At 40.6% G+C, this 27,231-nt stretch overlaps 1 protein-coding gene across 1 annotated transcript in view; it reads left to right on the top strand.

Annotated features, from left to right (window-relative positions):
- Positions 1 to 27,231, top strand: part of PRKG1 (protein kinase cGMP-dependent 1) — a 1,157,800-nt gene that overhangs the window by 36,262 nt on the left and 1,094,307 nt on the right. The gene's annotated exons all lie outside the window — the stretch shown is intronic.

Genomic DNA, 27,231 nt, shown 5'->3' on the forward strand with positions numbered 1-27,231 from the left:
TCCTGCCAAGTTCATAACAGAGTGTGACTCCTAGGGAAACATTTCTCCCACTTTTCATCTTGGACTTTCCTCAGGCTCTAAGCTTGGATTCTGTCCCCACGTCAGGCACCAAATATAATGGGACTTTCTTTGGAGCTCCAGTTTCCAAATAATGACACGGAGACTTTTTATTAATTATGAAAGCTTGAACTTAGCTTTGGCTTCTTCCCCAACTAACTCTTAACTTAAAATGTCCTGTTTATACTAATCTACACTCTGCCACGTGCTCAGTGCCTCTCCCCAGTACTGCTAAGTGCAACTTTCTCCACATTTGGCGGATGAATCCCCCTGCCTCAGATTCCTTCCCAGAGGTCCTATCTCTGCCAGAAGTCCTGCCTTTCCTCTCCTGTCTCATCTATTAAACCAATCAGAAGATGCTGGAGGAGGAAGTGCTTACAAAATATGATGCAGCCGTACATGGAGCACAAAAAGATCACCCCAACATGGGTTAAAAGATTTCTCTGTTTCTTGTGGGTGATATACGGTATAGAAACGGTGAAGAATGGTGATAGCTCCTCAAAACTTAAAAATAGACTTGCTATGTCGCCCAGCAATTCCTTTTCTGGTTTTAAAAACCAGATAATCAACACAATAGACAAGAAGGTCTCTAAGAGACATCCGCTTTGCCTATGCAAACAAATATATTCATTTACTCATTGTTTTTGGGTCCTACTGTATTGATATACAGAATATACTGGTGAATAAAATATGTAATACCCCTGGCCTCATAGCCTATAGAATACAATTAAATGGCTATAATGTTGACATTTCTAACAACTGTGAGAATGCAAAGAATACTGAGATTTAATTAATAGCCCTCAGCACTTCAGAGTGAATTCTATATTCTCAGAATAGCTCAAAGGTGTCTGTTGGCAATATTAACAGCTTTTTCAAAGATTCTCTTAATTAGAAGATGCTGAGATCCTGCCTCAGAGCTGAAGCCCTGTTTCAGTCCACTTTAGTCACCAGGATTGTCAACAACTTTCCTCATAAAGGCAGAGGGGGTCTCATGTGATTGCCTACGCAAATCTGGCAGTATAGAAGGAATCAGGACAAAGAAAGATCTCTAAAGAGCCCAGATGATTATCCAAACTTTCCTCCATATTAATTTTCGGGCTTATCACTGGACCAATGTTATTAGCAGAATACGAGTTAGATGAGCCCTCACATAACTAAGTGTCACCAGAAACTTGTAAGTAGTTTTGAACTGTGAGATTGAAATGAACAGAACAATGATTTGTAATGAGGATTTGAGCTATTATTTCACTAGTGCTATTAGTCAACATACTCAGCACCATCCAGTGTATACTACTCAATAGAACTCTCTCAATTTGGTTGCCATAGAACATAGAAAGTTAGAGGGGGGGGGTGGTGGAGGGGAGGTCAGATGCCAAAGTCTTCAAATGTAAAATCAAGGTTATTATGACATATGGCTGACTTTTCTGACCTTGTATGGCCAACTAGAAAAGTAGAATTATGAGCAAAATGTACTCCCAAACTTGCAAGATGTTATTAAAAGGAAAAAGAAAATCCCAGTATTGGGGGTATAACCAGCCCAGTTCTCTTTATAGGAGGCTTTACTTGAGGGATCTCTCCTTTTAAATTTCTATGCATTTTGGAACTTGTCTCTGGTGTTAATTTTGTGTAACAGGATTTATTCCTTTTTTCTTGAGTTCTGGACAAATAGCACCATGCTTATCCTAGGGCTTCGTGTACTTGTGCACAGGCCAATGATTTTCAGAGGTGAGGAGAACTCTGGGGTCATTAGGAAGTTCTTTTCATACTTTTGTGTCCTTAGCACTTTCTGCTTCCTTGAATGAATGCTTCTTTCTCTAAAGCAGCCATTTCTAAGGTCTCCCTCACATGCCTTTACTGTTAAATTTTTTCCTGTGGCAGATGGACTTGGTATCCTCCCCTCCTTGGGGTAGTGTCCTACTTAGGGTTTCTATTTCTGTGAAGAGATACCATGACCATGGCAACTATTAAAGTGAAACTATTTAATTGGGGCTGGCTTACAGTTTCAGAGGTGTAGTCCATGAGTGTCATGGTGGGCAGTGTGGTGACACGCATGTAGACATGATACTGGAGAAGGAGCTGAGAGCTCAGCATCTTCATCCACAGCAGGAGACTGAGACACGCTGTCCAGACTTGAGCTTAGAAGACCTCAAAGCCCGCCTCCACGGTTGCACACTTCCTCCAGCAAGGCTTCACCTAATAGTGCCACTCCCCATGAGCGTAGCATCATTCAATCACAGGAGTCTATGGGGGCCATTCCTATTCAATCCACCATAGGTAGTGACATCTGTGTTCATCAGTCATGTGTCCTCAAACTTCAGCATTGCCAACTCTAAGACACTTCTTCTTGCAGTGTCCAACATAAGAAATTTCAATGCCCAGCTCATCCCCGGTAAGGGAAAACCTTATGCGGGTCTAACACTCATATCATTTTCAAACTTTTTATAAATAGGTTTCCTTTAAAGTTTTTAAAACAGAAATTCATTAAGCCAGTTGTATAATCACTCTTATGTTAAGGTTTGAGTATGTGATGAAGGTATACAGCTGCATTAAATCAAATAATATTCAATGACTGAAGAAATTGTATTACTTATTTTTCTCACAAATCTGCATTATTTGTTTAATTCTGCCCATTTGTTTTCAGGTGTATGTTGGCTACCCCGGAGTCTATCTGTTAGTTAATTCTGCCTGCTAACTGCTTCCTCAGCTGTGAGTGTTGCAGGAGGGTCTTGATGTGGATGTCCTTTCTGCACAGTGTGGTCCCAATGGGAGATCTCCACTGGGACATGCTGAGATGACATCTCTCAGTGGATGGACGACAATGCCCCTTTGTTATAAAAGGTCGAAAGATGAGCTGTGCTCCTGACGACATCTTAGAAGTTGCCGTTGGCATTGGTGTAATTGTTGTCTCAGAGGCTGCCTCCGTTTGTTAACCTAGGCCTAGACCTGGAAGCTTCTAGCCTCTGTACAATCTAATCAAATCCTAGAATGTTTTTTTTTTTAGCACCTGAGAGTTACTGCTGCCTAAGCTCACCCTTTTTAGCTCTCTCCGAACTCTGGCTGGTTCAAGTCAGCTGTTCAAACTGACTGATTCAAACTTGCTCTCTCAGGTTCTGACTGAATTGCTTCACTTGGTCTCAAACTAACTCTAGCAATCTGTCTTAATCTTCTGGCTTCTTCTCATTCTCTGGCTCTTTCTGTCTTCACGTGTGTCTGTAAAACCCTTCTGGTAAAACTGCTTCCTCTCTGTCTGCTCCTGTGTTGCTCTTTCTTCAGTACCTCTCTTTCCTTTCTGTTCTAGTGAGAGTTGGCCATATCCTATTCTGTCAAATCTTTCTCTGATTAGTCACTTTGTCTTTCTTTCAATGAGACATCACTTTCAAACCTGGGTGCTTCCTTTTACAAACTAACTTTACATTCATTCATTGTTTGGCATTAACGGCGTGTACTAAGACATGTCTGAGCCAGGCGTGGTGGCACACGCCTTTAATCCCAGAACTATGGAGGCAGATGCAGGTGGATCACTGTGAGTTCGAGGCCAGCCTGGTCTACAAAGTGAGTCCAGGACAGCCAAGGCTACACAGAGAGAAACCTTGTCTCAAAAAACAAAAATCTAAAAAAGGACATGTCTGCATTCTAACTGGATCACACAGACCTAGAAGGCCTTTGGGTGTGATCCGAGCAGCCGTGTTTCTGATTAAAAATTCCGCTACGTCTTTGCTCTTTCTGTTTAGCTATTACATCAGACACAATGATCAATCCCCAAAACTTAGCAGTCTGAATGTCCTTATGAAGGTCCTGTGATGCGCTGATCCTTCATAACTTCAGTCCTGTTCATCTCTCTTCAGCAACAGTCCATTTCGGCACCCAGGTTTTCCAATCTGCCAGTCTGATGAATGATCTCTTTCTCCAGCTGCTAGTTGAGCTGTCTTCCTGCAGGAGGGATCTGCTTTCTGCATCAATGGCACTGCTGTCTTTCTATGTCTCTTTCTTGAGTTGTGCCTTTCATATGGAAGCTTCGCTTGCTCAGATCAGATCTTTACCAATTTTGTTGGAATCCATAGTCTTTCATCACCTGTGGAAATACAGACAAAACTTCATCCCCAGTGTAACACATCCCCTGACTTCCACGCTGATGTTTCCACAGTCAGTGTCTTTCACCTAATCTTATTCCCCCCTTCCATGCCAAGCTCTACACCATCAAGCCAAGCTTCTTACTCATTGTCAATGGGATGTCTATTTTGATCCTCAGTTTCATTAGGTACCACAGGTTTACAACTAGGCATTTTCTGTTCTCTTTCTTCCTCTGTCACTTGTCTCTCAAGCCTTGGTACTATCATAGCTAATTTTCTTGTTGCACCACTATTTTTCAACCTTTCTTTTTTTGAGATGAAATATATAAATATTGCAATTGAAAGTAGAGAGAGGTGGTCAAATTGCAATAAGTACTCTGATAACTTTTTCAAGTAACGTTCCTATCCTTTCAACTTCTACCCTTGATCTTAATGGATCTGAAATGGAGGAACCCATGTTTTCTTAATGCAGGGGAAGTCTGTCTATATAATTAAAATTGTCTTTTGGCTGTGGCTTTCTGTGATTTGTTGTCTCAGGGGCTCCCATGTCTTTCTTTACTCTAGGCTCAAGGCTCCCTCTGCTTTGGTATCATACCAAGTGTGATACCAGCCTTGAAAGCAGAGATGATTCCCAGAAAAGTAGAAGAATGTGTGACCTATGCCCTAATATCGTTCTCCTGCAGTCTCTTTGTTACTGGATAAATTCACGGAGATAGTTTTCAGTAAATCCTACCCTGAGTCTTTTAATCACTTATACAGAATGCAGATTAAAAATCAAAACAAATACACAACTGGGAATTTTCTCTGGGTCTTCAATTTTTACTGCATTTCATAGTTGTGTCTGATTTGAATGGAAGCCAGAGTTCTCTGGTTCCTAGCAGACTGTCTTTAGAGTTTAGATAACCCTGGTGTACTCTGAGGAAAACAAACAAAAAAGTAAGCCACATAGCACAAAACAATTTCTACTCTAAAAGTTTGCCAAGAACATTGAGAACTGGCAGAGACTCTGATATCTCAAAGATTTCCAGGAAACATCACGTACTTTCAGCATTATATTTGGAGTGGTGAAACATTTTCCGTGTTTTAATTGACACTGCCATTTTCAATGCATTAAGATAAGAGATGCATTAAAATTTTAACAGTCCCCTTCTCAGCCATAGCCTCCCTGTCAGAACTCCATGTGTCCAAGGAGCCAGATTCCCTCAGCATACTGCATCTGAAGCTTCATGTGGAGGAAACACAGCAGCTCTGAAACATGACCGGCCTCTGTTGGTCACAATCTCTGACTCATAACACTTTGTGATTGCATGAGTCATCAATTGGCTTTTCTGCAGAGGCCCACATGATAGACAATGATGCTCTGTCAGTTCTGTTGGAGGTCAAGGTTTACTATTACATACTTTTATCTTCTTCCCTTATCTACACCACAGGTGAGAGCTGTGACTCGCCATAACATGACATGTATTTAGCTGTACCAAGCTCTATATATTTGATTTACATTTATTTATTTTGGGGATGGCTTTGTGATAGAACATTTGTGTATGTTGTGCGTGTATGTGTGTATAGGTCTTTACACGTATATTGGCATGTTCAGGTATTTGTGCACGAGTGTATATGTGTTTGTGTGGTGGCCGCAGGTTGACATCCTGTGCTTTCCTCAGTTACCCTATACTTGGTTTTTCTGAAGCAGAATCTTCTGCTGAAGTAGGAGCTCGTAGATTGGGCTAGCTCCCTAGCCAGCTTGCTCTTGTCTCAACCCTCTGCTGGCAAGCCTTCTCAACTTTTCTGTTGATTCTCAAACTTGCAGGCTAAGCATTCTATCTACTGAGCCATCTCGCCAGTCTCAGTACAGACCCTTTAAATAAGGAAATTCAGGTTGAGAGATGAAGGGATCTGAAAAAGAAGTGTATATAGCCATCAACACTGACATCCTATATGCCATGGTGCTGTCCTCAGACACTATGATTATGTTAGATGACAGAGCTTTCTGGAAGGGGTGTGGGCAAAACCTTTCCCCACCTGTCACACCTTCAGAAACATGTTCCATAGTAGTTCTCCCTCTTTCCTGTGAAAAATCTAATGCAGACATCACATTTTTCTCGTCTCCTTCAATTATGAGAATAGCTTCCTTTTAAATATTTAAGATTTCCCAAATAGTGAATTATCAACTGTCTAAACTCCAGTTTTAAATGTCCCCATTTTCCCCACTTGATGTTCTCGCTGGTCTGGGAAAAGATGAGCATCTGGCCTCTTCTGTTGCTTACTCACTCTTTGCTCTATTCAACCACTGCTTTGTTCAATCAGGGGAAAGATCTTACCCGACTAGGTGTGGTGTCATGGGAGTTCAGATTAACTTGGACAACCAATGCTGACCTTGGGACAGTTAAGTCATCAAGAATCCTCAGAGATGCCTTTAAGTTCTTTAAGTACCCCTCTTAATAATGAGGGCTATCCCTGAAGCTGGGACTCTACCCATCATGCCAAAACTGTATGCTAGTGTTTCTTTGCCAGGGTTCTCATGATTGTTTGATATCATTTTGTTTTTATCTTCCCAGATCCACAAACTAAGGGTGAGTAACTTAATGACCACCTTTCACTAACATAAAAGCACAGTTCATTGTAGTGTTGGCATACTTGCCCCCACGCTGCCTAGCAACCTATGACATCAGCACCTGCCCACCACTAGGTGTGCCAGCTGCCTAGAATATAAAAAGGACAAACACAGATCTCTTTTTGTTCTTCCTTGCTCTGTCTCTATCTCTCTCTTTCTCTCTGAGGTGCCCCTTTCCCTTTCTTGCTCTTCCCACACTTCTACAATAAATTTCTCCATATCATATATGTTGCCTGGCATCTTTTTTTCATATTTAATAATCAATGTGCTCAGTAGTGTCCTCAAGAAGGCAGAAAGTTAGCATTTATTAAGTGCCTATGTATGCACATTTTATAAGCATCATCTTCCTTATTTACTACAATTGAGAAAGGATTAATATGCCCTTTTGCAACAAGGAAAAGAAGGGCTCTGAGATGTTATAAAAGGCATTTTCATTTCAGTAAGATGGTGCTTAAAACTCATTATCAAATTGATATCTGTGTGGATCTACATCTCTTACTTAAGATTGGTTATATAAATCATGGGCCCCAGCACAGGAGGAAAATCTGGAGATCTGTTTAAAAACTTATGAATAGTTTCAAGAGAATAGCCATAAAGCTCTGTGATTGCCCATGTTGTGCACCTGCTAAGCCCACCCTCTGACTGCGGGCAAATAGGTCATGGGTACCCGACAAGGTCTTCTTAACAGGTTTTAGGGGTTTTGTTTTAAAAGATTCATTAATGTTTGCTTTATGTGTAATAATGTTTTTCCTGCTTTTATGCAAATGTACCACATACATGAAGTGCCCAAGGAGACCAGAGGAACACATCAGGTGAGCCCTGGAGCTGGAGTTATAGACAGTTGTGAGAGACCCTACGAGCAATGTGAATGGAATTGGAATCTTCTGAAAGAACAGCAAGTGCTTTTAACTACTGAGTCATCTCACTCCTTTTAGGGGCTTCTTGATCCTTTGTGTTTTATGGGAGAAATAAAGTGATATCTTGTACTTTTCAAATGTACATTGATCTAGTAGTTTTTTTAAAAAAGATTTTTAGTATTTGTGTGCGTGCATGCGTGCGTGCGTGTGGTGGTGTACAGGTAAGAAGAGGGCATTGAATCCCCTGAAACTATGCTTACAGGCAGTTGTGAGCTTCTTGACAAGGGTTCTGGGAATTGAACTTGGGTTCTATGGAAGATCATTAAGTGTTCTAGACACCTGAGACATCTCTCCAGGCCCCTAGCATTATTTTTTAAGTGGTTGGTGTGCCATGGGTCTTGTGTGGGTGGGTACATCAGTTGCTTTTCTTGCTTACAGGCTAATGGAGAAGTTTAGGAATCAGATTGCTACATAATTTGTTGGGGGTACTTAACTCTTCTTGTCTCGTTCGAAGCTGTTCATTCATTCTATTAAAATTAGGCTCGTTTTGTCTAGAGGGATCTAAAATGCAGCAAAATTGTGTTTAGAAATCCAAATGATTACGTCAAGAACGTTCTTACTAAATGTTTTTGTTTTCAATATTTTTTGAAGTTTCAAGCAAATAATATCTAAAATGTATGTAGCGAATCCTAATTTGCATTGGCCTTCAGGGTTTCCATCAGCTGAGAAGATTATCCTCAAGTTTTCAGGAAGCATTATATTCACAGTTCAAATGGTCCCACACCTAGTACAAAGTAATTATTTATTAGCAGGGTATTTTGCTTTGGTTTTCTTGGGCTCTTATATGGGACTCAGGAGTGGAACTCCTTAATTATTCTCATCGTCAGCTCATTCTGAAAGCCATTCATTCTGGGAAATATCAAACTGAAAACTCCCGGTTGACGCAATTACACACAGTTGATTTCTCTCTGGTAGATACGGCTAGACAAAGGCTAAGCATTTATCACAGATAAACACTCACCAAAGCAGGGCTGAGACAACTGAGATGAATTATCTTTTCTCTTGTGCGGCAGTCTTAGTCTACTGACCTTATTTCTGTTATTCAAAACTAGAAAGGGGAAACTGATGAATATTTGAAAAAGACAAATATCTCTGGTGCCCCATATTTCTCCTTTTTAAAAAAAGGCTCCATTTTTTAAAAATCAGATATCCTAATTCATTAAAATGTAGACAGTCCAAAGGGAAAATATCTCTGAAGAAACCCCGACTTACTTTCTTTCTCACTTCAGCAATAAAACCAGGCAGATATCAGAGAGTATAGACAGATCCTCCTGGTCCTCCTTCCTCTTCCTCCTTCCTCTTCCTCCTTCCTCTTCCTCCTTCCTTTTCCTCCTTGTCCAAAGCCCTTATTTTAAAATCCAGTGACTTAGGTCAAAAACCAGGGCCATGTCAAAGTTGGGTAATACAGCGTCCCTGTGTGTCTGCTTGCATGTGAGTCTGCCAGGAACTCTCTGTTGATTGGATTTGGCTGTGTTTTCAACAAAAGCCTAGAATTTTAGCAAATAAGGAGCTTGGCAGGATGGTAGGGAAACAACAAGAACAAAATTACAATAATCTGCTTAATCTTATTGCTGGAAGCAGACTCACTGGGAAGAGGAGTCAGGGAAACAGAAAGAGTAAGATCAAGTCAGACAATGGAAAAGAAAGGGAAGAGTGGGAAGACAAAGGGTTGAGATATGATGTAAAAAAAAAAGTGTCAGGGGAGAACACCAGGGCATCTTAGATTTAAGCTTGCTTGCAGCAGCTAGGAGCTGCAGTTCAGTGTAGGGCTGGGAAAAAAGAGGCAAGACCATTGGAATTTGGTCCAATTTTTCTTTTCTTTATTCTTGCAACTGTCTTCAGTTACATATACATTCATTATGTCATATCAACTCATATATTAACAAGCTTTCTAAGTTAGTCTTTCCAACCAAATTTAATTGGCCTTCCAAGCTCCATAGGCATTGCTCTATCTACTTACTTACTTTGAATGTACGATCGGTTTACTGGACAATCATCAATAGATGATCAGCTCTCTTTGTGTAGAACTCAGGAAAATGTCCCGTCTTCCCCTCTGCTCATGCATTGACTGATAATGGAAAGATATCAAATAGAGTCACTTTGCTATTTCAAATTTAGGGCCATTAGTTAGATTTGTAGAATACGGTTACCCAAAAGTTTTGTGTCACTGTCATAGTACTTTGGACAAATTTGTTTCAAAATAATGAAAAAGAAAATGAAGCTTCAACTTTTCAGATCATAATTCAATAAGAGAGAGATGATGAAGGTCACAGGACTGTGTCGAGGTGGATCACACAGGTATTCATCTGGCATCACGTAGACGGAGTCATTATAGCCAAGAACTGCATCACCAGAGCATATCAGAGGCTTTGGGAAGAGGCCTGGTCTTTGCTCAGTGGTTTGTAGTTGAGAAGGTCTTCAGCACTCAGTGTCTAACCTACAACTGTTTGGCTCCTCGGTGTTATGAGATATTTACCCTGTGAGCCCACACCAGCTGTATTAGTGAGATGTATCAGGATGTGTTTCGCGGGAGGGAGCAAGGACTGCAGGCATAATATAGACCCAATGCAATGGACTTTGGTCCCCAAAGCTGTGGCTCTGGATGCCTTACTGAAATTTGTTCTTGGTCTGCTTGTTTGATATAAGTACCCTACCCTTTCCGTTTTGTAAATTCTCATGTGTATCCAAGGGAAAGGCTTTGGTGAAATGGAAAGCCCACACAGATGTAGGAGGGTGAGGTCTGAGTTCTGCTACACACTGGTTGTGCAGTTTGAAGCAAATAATGGAACGTCTCATGTGTGCAATGGAGACTATTGTCTCCTACACAAGTTTTGAAGATTAAATAGGATGATGCCTTCCCAGTAGTTATGCTTTTTATATCTAGTATATTTAAGGCACTGTCTTCTGTGGTGTCTCCTCCATCAGAGTCAATACTCAACTATTAATTGTTGGGTACATAGTAAATTGAAGGCTGCATTTATCTTTTAAGTCAAACCAATTACAACACCCCTCCTTTTTAGTGGAGAATCTTAGAATAAGTTATCTCTCAAGTCTTTTAGTTTTCAAAAATTAATCATGCTTTTTCTTTTCTATATTTAAAAGCATTCCGAGGGTCTAAACATGCAAACACTGTCTCTGTTTCTTTTTACCTGCCACCATGAGAGGAATTGACGGAGTAAAATGACATCATATGTCCGTGAAGACATTGGTTCAAAGGCTCAGATATTTTCTCCCCCAAAGACCATTGATCTTTTAAGTTTTGCTTATACTTTTTTTTTATGGTGAAAGATGTTTCCTGGTGCAACTTATTCTCCATTATCAGAGAGGGAAACATATATGCAAATTTCAAATGGATTTCACAGGTCTCCGTCTCCTCTATTGTTTAGAATTTGTGTCTTTGGTGGAGAAGGACTGCACTAACCACCCCCTACATGCTGTTCATGGAAGCGCACCCGCTTCTATTTGCATTTTCAGAAGTATTCACTGATGGCCTTTCTCCATTTCCTCTTCAGCATTCCTAAGTACACCTAACAGGCTTTTAGCTGGGAGTCTGGAACCAGAGTTTATTAGAATCAATGCCCTAGAGTATTGATATCTGAGGGGAAATTTATTCTGTTGGAACATGCATCATCTCTAATTGCTAATTTTGTGTCAAGGTTGATTTACTTAACTAAGTTGAAAGTTTCTTGAGGACAAACTCCATTTCATAAGCTTTGGCCGAAGACCAAAGAGAGAGATGCCAGATTTTCAATGAGCGCCGTAAGATGTTCTCAAACCAGGAGCCTCTATAGAGGTGGTATGCATTTTGCAATGGCATAACATAGGAAAATGGGCACTCTAGGGCCTGTGCTTTTCAGTATTTAAAAATGTTTTCTCTCATGCGATACATTCCACTGCAGCTTCTCTTCCCTCCACTTCTCCCAGTTCCACCCCCACTTCCCATCCTCCCCCAGAAAAGAGTAGCGCCCCCCCCCCCCGGGGCATTAGCTGAACACTGCATAAGAAAATGCAGTAAGACCAGGCATAAAACATCACATCAAGGCTGGGTGAGAGAATCCGGTGGGAGGATAGGGGGTCCCAAGAACAGGCAAAAGAGTCACTCATGGTCTCCCTGTCAGCAGTCCCAGAAAAACACCAAGCCAACAATCATAACATATATGCAGAGGACCTAACACAGCCCCATGCAGGCTCCACAGTGGTGGCTTCAGTCTCTGTGAGCCCCCATGAGCCCTGCCTAGTTGATTCTGTGGGCTGTACTCTGCCAGTGTCCTCGGCTTCGGTACAGTAATGCCTGAATTCTTGTTTAGAACTCTGCGATGATGATGATGATGATGAAGAGATTAGAAAGCAACTGTTATTCACCCGAAATGTTTGTCTCAAAGCAGGTTGGATGTTTAATGGGAAGAACTTAAAAGTTGGTGGGCTTTCCTGGCCTAGACTGGGAAACTGGCTTCTCATGAGAAATGACTGTGCTCAGTGTGTGCTCAGTGTGCGAACATGTCCAGCATCCTGAAGCAGCCACAGTGTCCCTGCATCTGAGCAGGGAAACAGGATGCAGGGTCAGCTTCACCTGCCTTCTGCAATTCCCTTCTGATGTTCCTCCAGCAGCTGCTCCTTGGCACTGCCCTCTGCTGGTGTTTGCTGTTGACAGTCTCAGCTCTGCGTTTCCTCCTAACCCTGTGCTCATGGCACTCATGAAGTAATGACATTCTCTGCTCGCTCAGATCTTTGTGCGTCTTGATTTTTAGTGTAATATTTTCACTGATTCTTTAGGAATTGCAGATGATGTGTTTTGAACATATTCACAACACCTCCCTCTAACTTCAGGACACATTTCCAAACCTTCATTATAATAGATCTTTTATTTCCATCAAGAGCAAAATAAATATGTATGCCCTGTGTAGTTTGTGGTACAAGTCCTTTGTGTGTGTGTTGTGTGTGTATGTGTGTGTGTGTGTGTTGTGTGTGTGTGTGTTGTGTGTGTGTGTTGTGTGTGTGTGTGTGTGTGTGTTGTGTGTGTGTATGTGTGTGTGTTGTGTGTGTGAATGTGTGTGTGTTTTGTGTGTGTGTGTGTGTTGTGTGTGTGTGTATGTGTGTGTAGATGGGTACACGTGAGTGCTCAATCTGAGACATACTATTTCCATCCTGTCTCTGAAGTGCTGTTGTCTTCTCCTGTCCCCTGACTTCCTCCATACGTTATTTGACGTTTGTGACTGTCAACTCTCTTGTTCTCACCTCCAGATCGCTCAGTCCCTGTGTCCAGCTCCTCAAGGGACATCTCCCTTTGCACCTGTTGTTCTTGCTTCACATGTTCAGAGCTCATGGCAAAGCATCCTTATGAAAGTGAGACCCCCACGAAAAGTTGTCTCTGTTTCTGACACTGGAACTGTCTTTCATTGTTGCTACAATAATAGACAGCAGATATTCATGAAGCACAGAGTGCCCCAGCCCTCGTCCTATCGTCTTTTGCTAAAGTGAACTGGGGTATAAAGAAAAAGACATTTTCTGAGTTCACTGCTAGTAGTTCATGGGATTTGACAGCATTCTCACTCCAGGATGTGTGACCTTTTCCTCCCTGCTTTCGTTGTTCCTTTTTGTTGAGTGAGAGAAATTAGCCCATCTCTCAAAAGGCTAGTAATAAAGGCCTTTAAAGACAGCTAATTCAGACCCCGGGAAGGGTCATGAGACGTGTGCTGTGGCTACTACACAGCTGTCTGTACACATTTCAGAGTGAGAATTGTTTAATTCCTGGGTGTCATGGAGGTATGGCCCTAAATTTTAGTGATTAAAGTTACTGGAGAAAAAAAATCTACCAAATGGAAAGCAATACTGGCAGAGTAGAAGCCATTTTTGTACTAATCTAATTGAGTACAAGGGAAAAGGAAGAAAGTGCATGCCCTAACTCACTGCGGGTAAACATTCCATCCCAGAACATCTTCAGTCTACGATATTACTTCAAGGCCATCCCTTTGCCTTTTTATCTCCTACTATCTTTGTTGCCCATATTAAGACTTACATCTTCTGATGGTACCCGCATTCTTCTTCTCACTTGGGCTGTTCTGTAAGGCTCAGCACTGCCTCACACCAGAGGGAATGAAAAGCTTCTACATAAAGATTGCAACCCAAATGGAAGACAGGAAATATGATTACTAATAAGTGGAGTGTGTAAGAAATCACATTTAATTGACTTTAAATATTTTTATTATGTGGCAAGCATTCTTCGTGGACTCAGAGTTTATAACTCGTCATATATCTCCATAACTTCCAATTGCTTTTTCATCTGGATTTGAAAAACGTGGTCATTGCCCTCTCTATTTCTGAGCAGTGGTGATGTTGAAAGTACATCGGACAGGGATTAATGGAAATGAGTTGATATCGTTATTGCACAGGCAATGAATAATAAGTAGTTTGTTGGTGATTTACGTTAATCTAAATATGAGACAGACAGAAAATTATCATGTGCTTTGCCGGCTGCCCTGCCAATGCTGTCGTATCTGGAAGCATACAATTACCCACATGTCTTCTTTTAAATTAAGGCTTAATTTGTACAGTCAATGGCATTTGGTCTTGTCCATAATTCATTAAATTGATTTTCTATGATGTCCCAATAAAATATGACCCAAATTAGAAAAATCTATTGTACATAATAAGTAAAATAAATTTATAACCTTTTTCTGAACAATCAAATAAACAAAATTATATTACTATATCTACCTATACATCCTTAAGATTTATATAAAATTACTCTATAAAATGCAATTTGAAAATCTCTAGTCATTCATGTGTTTCTTCACCATGTGTCTAATTGTTTTAAGAAGAGAATGTATTTTAAATAATGGTCTGATAGTGAATATACAGAATTTCAGAAATGACCCCCCTCTCCAGAACATTAATTCAGCCATGACTGATCCATCTCCCTTGTGTCCCAGCTGAGAGTCCCTCAAGCACTGTGTGATTTTGTGTTTCATGTGAGAATAGAACAGAGATGGTCATTATGATAACACAAGAGAAACAACAGAGTAGAGTGATCAGGAGCTTGGGTTCTGTGTTTAGCAGCATGAGTTTGAGTCCTGACTTCCTCATCTGGGAATAGAGCAGCTTAGGCTATGCTCGCGTGTTTCAGACACATCTACTGTGATTCACAGAGTTGCTTGATAACTCTGTGAGACAAGCGCCTGATAGAATTTTATTACTGCATTGTAATTGACAGATTAAGTTCCCCTGGTAATGATAATCTGGGAGCAGACAAAAACTTTCAACACCTTCTTGTTTCATAACTTGTTCCTGGCCTGTCTGCACCACAGTGCTTGACTATTCAAGAACAAGAGGGCTTTTCGTCAGCTCCATAGCTTCTCACTCAGTCCCAATCCTTATGCATAATAGATATTGATAAATATGAATTGCTCAGGAAATTTTCTAAAATGTGTATGTATGTTTTAAATTTTTATCTTTAAATGTGGTGTGTGTGTATGTGTGTGTGTGTGTTTGTGTGTGTATGTGTCTGTGTGTCTGTGTGTCTGTGTGTGTGTGTCTGCTTGCCTGCCTGCCTGCTTTAGGGGTATGTGTACATTACTACAGGTGCCTCAGAGCCCAGAAGAGGGCCTTAGATCCCCTGGAGCCGGAGTTGCACCGGCTGTGAGGTGCTAGTGATGTGAGTGTTGGGAACTGAGCTTCAGACTTGTGAAAGGGCAAAGTGTGTTTTTAACCACTGAGCCATCTCTCCAGGCCCTCTAAAATGTATTTCAAATTAAACATACCTTTAATATGTTGCAGATGTAACGCATAGCATACTTTATGTATACCATTTGGAGTTTACCGATTTACAGTTTTAAAAACGAATTCACTTACAATTCTGCCAATCACCGTTCATATTTTATTATGCATCTTTTATTAATTTTATGTATGCATATCATTTTATGTAACAAAACAATGAATTGTGCTGAAAATGTTTTAGTAGGCTTTAAAAAAATAAGATAATATACATAGCTCATACCTATTCATATAATTCCTTATTATTGTGAAGCATCATTAAAAGTAATTTAATATATATTGAACAGTCTTAATATGGGAGCAAAAGTTGTCCCAAACCTAACACTTTCTGAAGGCACCCATGATACTTAAACTTTTACATATTTTGGAGCAGTTCATATTTTGGATTCCTGGACTATGGATGCCCAACAGATCCCCCACTCCCCATTTCTGGCCCCCAGTAATTAAATCAGAAGCAGTTCTAGTGTGAGGCACTTATAATAAGGATACTCCACCTGTATAAGTTTTCTTAGGTTTATTCTTGAGCCTTTAGGCTATATTCCAATTCATGTTTCTATCTCCGAATGACTGCTGTGCATATTGGCATGTTCTGGCTGGCCCCGCTCCTCTCCCATGTGCTTTCCTTGCTCATCAGGGTTGCAGCTACTCTATAGCGTCCACCTGCGTGATTATAGACTTCTCTACTTCTTCTTCGTTTAGTTCCGTCTCAGACTCCTAATTCCAGGAAAACACAGGTCCTATTTTTACCACTGTGACTTTAGCCTACAAATCTGTTTGGCTCGGGAACAGTGAGTGCTCTGTGTGTTATGTGGCTAAGTCATAGGTATTCCTGTCGTTTGTAGGCTACAGCTAGGGGACTCAGAATGTTGTTTTGATTTTAGTGGTCTGCAGCTAGGCACACCTGGGACAGGGTCCTGGAGGAAGGGTATGACCCTTGGCTGTGGCAGGGAACATTGAAGAGTCAACTGGATTACTAGCTGAAGGATGGGAAAAGGTAATCTGTGGGAAGGAGGAAGTGAGGCTCTCAGTTGACTCATCTTTTCCCTTCATATTTTTCCCATCAAGGGCTTCGTTTTTTTCTTCATGACCTTTAGAATCAAATTCTTGGAAGCAATGGGAAAAACACAGAACCTCTGTTTGTTTGTGAGGTGATTAAGCACCTGGTGTGCCTTCTCTTATCTGAGATTTCTGATTTATATTCCAGAATCTAATTCTAATCTTATGATATGTTAAAGAAATTCCTAATCTGTGTGTGACATGTAGTAGCTGGAAAGGTAAACAGCTAAAATCTACGAGGTGCCTGTTGTATGTGAAGGGCCTCTCTGCACTATTGTAGTCTCCCTGGTAACCAGGGGGAGCAGGAAAAGTCAAGGGAGGAGGGAGCTGATGAACCAGAGACCTGTTTCCTCAATCTAAATGCTAGAGAAGAGGCCTTCTCTGATACGTAAAGAAAAGGCTTTCAGTCACGTGAATTCTAAGTCATGTTTAACAAGGAGTCTGTTTCCATGATTGCTTAGATATGTTTTGGATGAGTCTGACTTGCAGACTAGTTTAGAACATAGAAAATAAAAACATTAGTACTGGGGCCTGGAGAGAGATGGCTGAGCAGGTGAGATTATGTACTGGACTTGTGGAGGACCTGAGCTTGGATCCCAGCACCCACACCTGGAGGCTCACAGCCACCTGGAACTCGGGCTCTAGAAGATCTGACAGCCTCTTTTGGACTCTGCAGGCTCCTGTACTCACACGTATCCGTACCCACTCAACCCCCGCATATACACATATTTTAAAAAGCTAAAATAAATACTTAACAACAAAACATTAATGTATAGAAGTAAACCCATTTAAAGCCACTTATAAAAAGTTTAAAGAACATCTAGACTAAAATGTTTATTGATTTTTTTTAAAAGGTGCGTTCTTTAAAAACAAGGAATTCCCGAAATTTGTGGATAAATGGATTGAGCTAGAAATGATCATAATGAGTGAGTTAACCCAGAAGCAGAAAGACTCAAATGGTATATACTCACTTATATCTGCATATTAGTCCAAGGGGCATGTCCCACGAAAGCCTTCACTTACCAGGAAACTCAGAGGGGAGGACATTCTAGTGGGACTATAGATGAGAGAATCATGGAAGAATGGCAAAGTAGAAGGATCCAGAGGGTCCTAGAAGCCTACAAGTAGAACATTATGATAGGCAGATTTGGGCCCAGGGGTCCTGCTCAAACTAAGGCACCAGCCAAGGACAATACAGGCGGTAAACCTTAAACCCCTACCCAGATCTAGACAATGGACAGAACACTCTCCTCAGTAGAGTGGAGAGTGGGATATTACTTTCTCACATACTCTGGTGCCTCACCTTTGACCATGTCCCCTGGAGGGGGAGACCTGGTGGCACTCAGAGGAAGGACAGCAGGTTACCAAGAAGAGACTTGATACCCTATGACCATATACAGGGGGAGGTAATCCCCCTCAGGCACAGTCATAGGGGAGGGGAATAAGGGGAAAATAGGAGGGAGGGAAGAATGGGAGGATACAAGGGAGGGGATAACCATTGAGATGTAACAAGAATAAATTAATAAAGGAGAAAAAAAAAGAACAAAAAAAAATGTACATGGGTGTAGCACCATCCACTGAAATCTGAGTAGCCCACCAGGAGCTACATTCCTGAAGAAAAATGTCTCCATCTCTCCCTGTAGTCATCAACTGCCAATGGCCCCTCAGCTGAGATGGAGCCTTGTAACCCCCCACAGCCCCCCACTGCTCCATGCTGGAATGTTGGTGGGACTGATCTGTACAGGTCTTGTGCAGGCAGCATGGCTGCTGGGAGTGCCAAGGCCCTCTTATGTCCTGAAGTCACTTTTCTGTGACATTCCTCCCTGACCTCTGGATCTTACACTTTTTTTGTCCTCTCATCTTTAAATCCCCCTACCTTAAATTTGAGACCAGAAAACAAAAAACTTTATGTGTGGATGTATATGCTGTGTGTTTGTGTGTGTGTGTGTGTGTTTGTGTGTGTATGTGTATGTATGTATGTGTGTGTATGTGTGTGTGCTTGTATGTGTGTGTATGTATGTATGTGTGTGTATGTGTGTGTGCTTGTATGTGTGTGTATGTGTATGTATGTATGTGTGTTTATGCTTGTGTGTGTGTATGTGTGTGTGTGTGTGTGTGTGTGTATGTGTGTGTATGTGTGTGTGCCTGCCTATGTTGTGTTTTCTTCTGTTAACAGATTAGCAACTGGCACAGTGAACTATCCAGGCCTATGTCTACTTAAAGGCTTCAATGAAAACACAACTTCTTTCTCTTAGAGAAAACTGGGCTAAATTTGGAGATGTATTTGCAGTCACACAATTACAAATTCTCTCAATCTTCAGGTCACTAGCTCGTGGTCTTCACTGTTGTTGGCCATAAGCATTCCAATTCACCTTGCCAGCAGTTTCTTGTCCTACACATATCGAGAGCACATTTTTAAATATACACGAAAGATGGAAGCATTAATAGTGTTGCTAGAGTTTTGTGTGTGTCCTGGCCACTGGTCAGGTTGGAGGATACTGAGTTGGAATAGCACCAGGAGGATTACTGGACAGCAGGGGGATGGGGAGGAAGGACTTGTCCAATAGTGACTCTGGATTATGCTCCCTCTTCTAAAAGTATAACCCTGGAAGAACTCCTGAGTTGTTTGATCTCAAGGAGACTCTCTGGAAGGTGGACTGAGCTTGAGTTTCTGCCTGTTACATATCTTTCTGGAAGGGCTCTAAAAAGCCAAATGTCTGGGAGCAGATTTAGCTGACTTGTTTCCAAAGAAACATGTGATAAAATTATTAGCCTTTCATTGACGTTTCAGTGCATTTATTTAGTGACTCTCTGTGTGGCAAGAGAAGGGTGTTTTTCTTAAAAATAGACACTTTTATTCTTGGAGGAAAATGCTCTCTCTCTTAAACACTTTTCATATATTTACTTTTACTTAATTTTTATTTCTTCATATCTTAAGTGGTAAAATGCATAGCACTGAGCAAAAAGTCTTTCTAGTCACACGAGAATATACTACAAGTGTGAGCACTGAGCTTGAATATTATCATGTGATATTTAATTTCTTCTATATACATGTACCCCTATCCTCACTTTTTAATTACTGTGGAATATTTTAAATTTATAAACCAGCACAGTGTGGAAGTGTTTCTAATTTCCATGTTTTTTCTTGACCTTGTCTATGTTCACATATTTATACAGTTGTAGTAATAATCTCTATAAAATTTGAGGTTTCTCCATTTTAAACTTAATAGGGCACCATGAAATATTTCCTACATTATATAATTTATAGTTATAAGGGATTCATAATTCCCATTAAACCAATATGCCCGAGTTGAGTAAACCGTTCCCTTGTGGAGTAATATATTTATGATTTAATGAACTATTTTAAATCACCAGCAAATGTGTAGTTTGATTTTTTTTTACATTGAAGGCTTGAATGAATATCCCTGATGCTGAAATATTACAAGCACCACATGGCCACATAAGTTTCTGCCTGAAACGACTGAGCGATCATGGAAAGGCAGACACTCAACTTCAGCCTTACTGGCAGTTAGTGGGAAGACCAGGATCTGTTTCCAGCCTAAGAAATGCAACTTCCAAAGCCTCGAGTTTGCAGAGTAAAAGAGCATGTGAAAATAGTTACCTGTCCAAGTGGAGTGATGCTTCACGAAGGGAGCTCGGTTAGATCTGAAGACCGGGCTTCACCTTTGCCAGTAGTGGGTTTGTGATGGATAAGTGCGTCAAGTCGGCTTCAGATAATTGGTTGACTTGCTCTAAGGACTGCCTTTCGTCAGTGAAATCTGATGACAGAAGTTTCCAATAGGAAACAACAGCCCCTCCAGTACTGTGTCACATGACGAAGAAGCTGCATTCTGAGAAGAGCCTGAGTAGACCTCGAATGCACACTGTCGGAGTGTTTTGTGATAGCTGGTGTCAGATAAAAGTTTGCAGTGGACTGCAAAGAAAGCTCAGGATAGTGTCAGGATAAGAATCAGGCAATTGCCAAAGAATTTGAGTTCAATCTTTCCTGGGTGGGGGCGGGGGAAGATTTTAATGTTGGCAGCACATGCCCAGTCTGCAGATTTGAGCTAAATGTTGACAAAAAGACTACAGGTCTTAAGCAGCTGCAGCTGCAAGGTACATTGCACAGGGAGAGCCTGTCAAACTGGCAGAATGAGGAGGAAGAAACGAACAAACAAACAAAAGCAGGTTTCTGCATTTAACCTATGGGATCTTGTTCAGTCAAAACCCATGGGTGCAGTACATGTGTCATCCCTGGCTGGCAGGGCAAACTACTATTAGGCAGGGTATGGTCTCTGCAAATTCCAGGAAAAGACGTTTCCAGGAATGTTAAGCTCCCTTACTGTTGGGTGAGTTGTGCCTCTACTCATCCTGGCGCATGCTTGGACAATACTTTCCTTGGAAATAGCAGGGGCTGCCTGATCAGACCGATGCTCCTGGGATGAGTCAAGTGTTCAGAACTCAATGAAAAATAGCAGTGTTCTTTTCCTGGCATTTTTGATGGGGTAAGACAGCAAGGTGATATTGTTTCTAAGAAACTGGACTGTGATAATTAAGTGCAGAAAACAGTGAAAGGAAAACAAAACAAAACAAAACAAAACAAAACATTTTCTCCTGGGGAGTGTAAGATGCATCCTTTTGGGTGGACCCTTGATCTTTTAGCTGGTATTCTCTGAAGGAGACAGCATGAGGATCTGCAGCCCAGAATATGTACATACACAACGAGAGAGGAGGGAAGCCTTATAACGGGCTGGGCTTCTTCCCAATCCTTTCACTTATCTTGATCTTAAGGACAGTTGGTGACACTCTGCAATGCTCTTTCCTTATCTGTATTCCTGGGGTTATCGAGAAGGGCAAATGAAGTAATTCTTAGGAACTATTTAGATCATGCCCTTCTGGCCTGCTCCGTACTATGACATCCCTTATGTCAATCCACTGGATTGGACTAGGAAGTGGGTGTCGGGGGGGGGGGTCTATTTTCCAGAAAGGTGTCTGGGAGGGACACAGTGTTGTCTTAGTTTACTAAATTAAATTTATAGGTTTGTTACGGACGTATCAAAAGAAAAGAAGGACATTTTAAAGTTAACAGATTTCACACAAAATCTTATCCATTATAATTCCCTTAAAGAAAAGAAAAGAGAGGGGTTGGAGGGTGTCTTAATAGCAGATGTGGTAAGCATGATAGCAGCTGAGAAAATTCGGCTCTTTTTAGAAAAGGTCTCATGCTTTCCAGTTTACCTCAGCCTTCAGCATCCTCGGTCGCCTCTGGGACCAGACGCCAATTGCTACTTATTCATTGGTTCTTTAACAGTGTCTCGGGGCTCTTAAGTAAATCTTGTTTGCATGAGCTAAGAATCAAATCAAAGGTGTAGCCTCTCGGGGCACATGGATGTGGACCTTCCTGTGGGAAACGGCTTACTTCAGCTGAGATCTAGTCTTCTATTCAAGGCGTTAAAACATGAATGTTCTCTCAGACAAAGCCAGTCCTACAAAGTACTGCTTGCCAACAACAGTAGCTATTGCTATTAGACGGTTGGCCAACATGGATAATTAGTTTACCTTAGTGGGATTTGTGCTCTTGCCAGAGGATAATTGATCCAAAAAAAACAATCAATGATGGGCTGTACTGATATATATATATATATATATATATATATATATATATATATATATATATGTGAATTTGTATGCTGTTACCATGTTCTAATTATGAATCAGTGAGGCATAAGGCAAGGTTCGGGAGTGGTAACAGTCCAAAGCTCTCAGTGGCTTTTCACTGAGTAAAGATTTACTATTTGCTGATGGCAGGCTTGGTGGGGCTTTGGTAATGAACCAAGCTGCCATAGACTCTGACTAGATCAAAGCTTCTATGACCCACGGAAAAGGAGAGGAGGAAGGCTATGGTATCTAATGGTAGCAGTTTAATCCCTCTGCCTGGAAACATTGCATGCTGTGGCTCCTCAGTTTATAATCAACCAAATAAAACTTCGTGACCATGTCTGAGTTCCAGCAGGTAGGGAAATGTGGTTTTTGTCCTGTGCATGGAGAGAGGCTATTTGGGAGAGGGAGTATTTGGGAGTGTCTTCTGTTGAGTTCTTTTCTATAGCCTACTTAGGCGTGTGCATAACTCATCACTCATAACGGTCCTTAGAGTATGAATAACAGTGTGTGGCTTTTTAATTCATGCATCCTTTCAGCTAGTAAAAAACTTAATTTTTAATGCAGAATATTCAAGTCAAGCCACTCACTCTGGGGAATTTCTCTCCCCGTTTATGCCTCTCCTTCAATGCTCTGCTCTTTTGAGCATGGTGTTCATCTACTTACCCTCCTTTTTTTCTGCATTACTTATCTAATTTAGTGTAAATACTAAGTTTCCAGATGACCAGAATTTAACTTTTAACTTCTTTACCACTGCACAAAACTTCATGCAAAAACTTGCTTTGCTGTTTCCACAGCTAACACCACGAGCTTCTAAACTCTCTTCCCCACAGTGTGCAAGGTTTTTTTTTTTGTAATTGAAAATAGATTTTTTTTTGTGCATTATCTCTTTCAATACAGTTAAGATTTTATCCTTAATGGTGTAGTTCTACTTTAAGATCATTAACGTCCCAAAATAACCATATTATGCATGGCATGCGTGCTCTGCGCTGAACACACAGTATTGCACTCATAAAGTTAGGGTTCAGGCAGGAACACTTGCCTGCACTTATTGAACTAGATGGAGAGGTCCAGTTTCTTAGTCCATCCTTAGATTCAATCCATGAAGGGGCTGTTCTTCAGCCTGACTGATCTCAGTTTTTTTTTTCATATTCTTTTGTGTTCGATCTCAAGTGTGAAGTCATCTCTCTTCTATGAGTCTTCTTCAGAAAACCTTTATACACTTCATTACCCACTTTATCTTGCTGGTAATGATTCTAACACAACACCCGTACTTTTAGTAAACACGTATTATGACGTACAATATTATTAATGACGGGCAAAATACAATAAAGTAGACTTTATTCATCTTGCATAACTGACACTTTGTGTCCTTTCACTGATGCCTCTCTGGTAACCTCTCCTCTCAGCCCCTGGCAACTACCCTTCTGATCTGCCTTTGAGGACCTGACTAACTTAGATCTCTCCTGTGAGCAGGATCAGAGAGTATTTTTACCTCCTGTGGCATAAGTCACTTGGCACTATCTCCTCTAGGTCTGTTCCTGTTGTTATGACTAGCAGTGCCCCACCCGCAGGAAGTAATATTCTGCTGTTTGTATAGACCTTATTTTCTTTACTCAGTTGTCCACCCAACAGCATTTGAACTGTTTCCATGTGTTCCATTGTAGATAACAGTGCAGTGAAAATGAGTATGTAGCAATTTCTTCAAGAGTCTAATTTCTATCCCTATAGTTGGATCCCCAGGCATACGTGTCATATGTTGTGAGTATGCACGTATCTGCAGGTGCCTTGTCTGGCGTGCATGTTGAAGGCCAAAGGTCTGTGCCATTGTCTTCCTCATTCATTCTCTCCCTTGTATTTTGAGACTTTATGTCTCACTGGACTTTGAGCTTGCTGAGTCAGCTACCGTGATAGGCAAGTGAGCTTCTGAGACCCTCCTGTCTCTGGTCCCTGCCTCCACCCAGATTTTGGGCTATCTGGAGTCTGGGTACTCCCAAATTCCACTCTTAAAGCCTGCACAGAGAGTATTTAATTCACTGAAGCATCATCCCAGTTATGTTCAGCGAGTTTGTTGTAGTTTTATTTTTCATTTTTTGAGAGATCCAGATTCTGTTTTCCATATTGGCTATATTCACATGTCTACCAACAGTCTAAAATGTTCTTCAGATGCTACCAGCATTTGTTTTCTTTTAAATATTAGCTATTTTAATAGGGATGGCGTTTTCATTTGAATTTCCCCTATGATTAGTGATATTGAAAACATTCCTCGTGTACTTATTGCCCATTTGTTTATTATCTTCCTTGGAGAAAAGTCTATTTGAATGCTTCATACACTTTAAAATTCATATGTTCATCTGTCTGCCATTGCTTTGGGAGAATTTCTTACGGATGATATTAATGTCTTATCATGTATGGTTTGCAAACATTTTTTTTATTTAAATGGCTTACTATTTCACCTGTTGATTGTTCTCTACACTGGCCAGAAGCTCCTTTTTCATTCGTTTCCACTTGTCTGCTTTTGCCTTTTTCCCATTTTTAATGTCTGACCCAAGGAATCATCACCAAGACCACTGTTACTGTTTCCCTTCTGTATTTTTCTAAGGCGTGCTGGTTTGTTTGGTCTACTGGAGAAGAGGGAATTGCTACTGAGAGACTGCCTTCATCAGACCATCTTAGGACATGTGGTTTTAGGTAATGGGTGTGAGATGGCCCAGCCCACCACGGGCAGTGCCACCCCTGGGCAGGTGGTCCTGGGCGATCTAAGAAAGCAGCCGGAGAACCATGGGGAGCAAGCCAGGAGTCAGCACTCCTCCATGGCTTCTGCTATGATTCTTGCCTCTACTTCTGCTTGAGCTTCTTCCCAGACTTCCTTCATGATACACTGTAAACTGAAAGATGAAACATACCTCTTCCTCCCTAAGTGTAAGTCTTAGGCTCATCTTCGTTGGATTCTTGTCTGCCGCATGAGGCCATGATCTAAGTTAGGATGCCCAGTTTGCTAAACTCCACTTACTGAATGAGGTGCCTTCCTGTTGTGTATTTTTAAGGCATTTACCAAAGATCAGTTGACTCATTATTTCATTTAAAATATTCTCTCCACCTTCACACGTAACAATCACACTGGAATTATTTGGTCATCACAGACCTTAGTTTTTAATATATACTGTTTCCAGTTTTAAGAGGATTTAAGATTCTTGATGTGAACCCTTCAGTTCTAAATAAAGTCAGGATGTCTTTTTTAAAACAATTCCTCAGAATTGATCAGCCCTTAACATTTTACATGAAAAATAAACACTACTTGATTCACATCATAAATGTGCAGCTTTGTAAATAAATTAACACATTCCGGAGGGCTGAGAGAAATCCATCTAGGGATGATAAGACCACAAATAAGTATTAAGGCTGACCCTCATGAGTAAATTCAGTGACATGAAAATATTTGACAAGGTAAGGCCAGTACTTAAATGAGTTTCTATTATTGGCAAGAAAATAAAAGTAGAGATCTTAGTGAATCATGCTGGCTTGAAGTATGTGTTTAGAAGTGGTTTATAGCAAAAATACATATGGATCTAATAATACAATAAAAATAAAAGGCAATAAATCCATCTCATAAGATTATATTCCTCCTAAAAAACATTTTAATGAATAGATTTAGATTTCTTTCACCAAAATTCGATTGCCAATGATCAGTGTTGAGTTCCAGGCATTTTATTTCCTTTCAGCACTGAGGGTAATAAGTCAAATGTAAAAATACGACCAGAGATAGTATTTTTGTAAAATTAAACTTCTCTTGGCAAGAATGTAACCGGAAAATTTTCTTATTAATAAACAAAGAGTGTGTTTGGTGTGCTGGATTACATTGTGCAGGCTTTCCCATGGACATCGCCCAGTAGGAGTAGTCTTTTTCTTGAATACATAAACAGATGTGCACAAATTCTTTTTTTGTTGTTGTTGCCATTTTCATTTTCTTTACTCAGAAGCTTTCCATAGAATGTTTTCCAAATAAAGTATTGAATCCAGAAACATTTACTCGGAATGCAAATATGCCCATTTGTCTTGATTCACCCAGCCTTAGCCCTCGGTCACGTTCCCTAGTTCACATTGCTGAGGTGCAGCACACACATAGCTGTTCCAAGTACAGAGACTCACATGCTACAGAGTAATTCTTCTTTAAAAATCATTTCTGTCACTGAATGCTTACGAGGTCTGTCTATGTTTAGAAATCTCTATCTGTGATGACAGATTGTAGAAATGTCACTTTCGTCTAATTGTTCTCTACCATACCCTAAATTGAATACCTAATTCAGCTCATAATTACTGTGGCCATGTAATACTACACATGGGCTATGACAGGTCGACACATAAGAAGTGGCCCATCATGTGACTGTAAGACACATATATGTTGGAATTGGATTTATTCTGGAAGACTTGAGCATCCTAGGTTATGCAATACTAGCTCCCTATAGTAATCTCCATTCCCAGAAAAGCCATTTTTTGGGTCGTGTCTTGGGCCATTCCTATCTTTACAAGTACAAGCCCTTCATCTCCCACAAAATCCTCCGCATTTGTCACCAATATACCCATGCAGAGTCTTTCCATAAATAGCAAAACTATGACAAGATCTCAACTTTTGAAAATTACAGAAAGTCAACTTTATTTTTTTTACAAAGGAAACACTGATAACTTATTGCTTTAAAATCAGAGAAATTTATAGAAATATTAAAAGATGCTATAGTGTACTTTCAGTTTTATAACTAGAGGACCACACAACATTATGGTATTCAGGATTTTTTTTTTCACTTAACTTCTGAATAGATTGAGACATTGTGGAGCTGAGGTTTGGAAAAGTTGGTGGTTTGCGGATTTGTGGATTGGCAGCTGACTCTTCTCAACCTCTCCACCTCCCAGTGAAATGAACTTATTTATTACTTCTGCTCTACTGTGTTTTGTTTTATGTTGAGTCCAACTCACAGTTTCCAAAACTGAGTACGGTAAAAGTGATGTAACTAAGTAGTACTTTTTTATCAGAGGAATACACCCCAAGCCAGAACTTTTTCATAGAAATGTGCTTTATTCTAGTTAGAAATATCTT

This window comes from Acomys minous (genome assembly GCF_964271855.1).
Source record: "Acomys minous genome assembly, chromosome: 2".
Lineage (NCBI taxonomy): Eukaryota > Metazoa > Chordata > Mammalia > Rodentia > Muridae > Acomys > Acomys minous.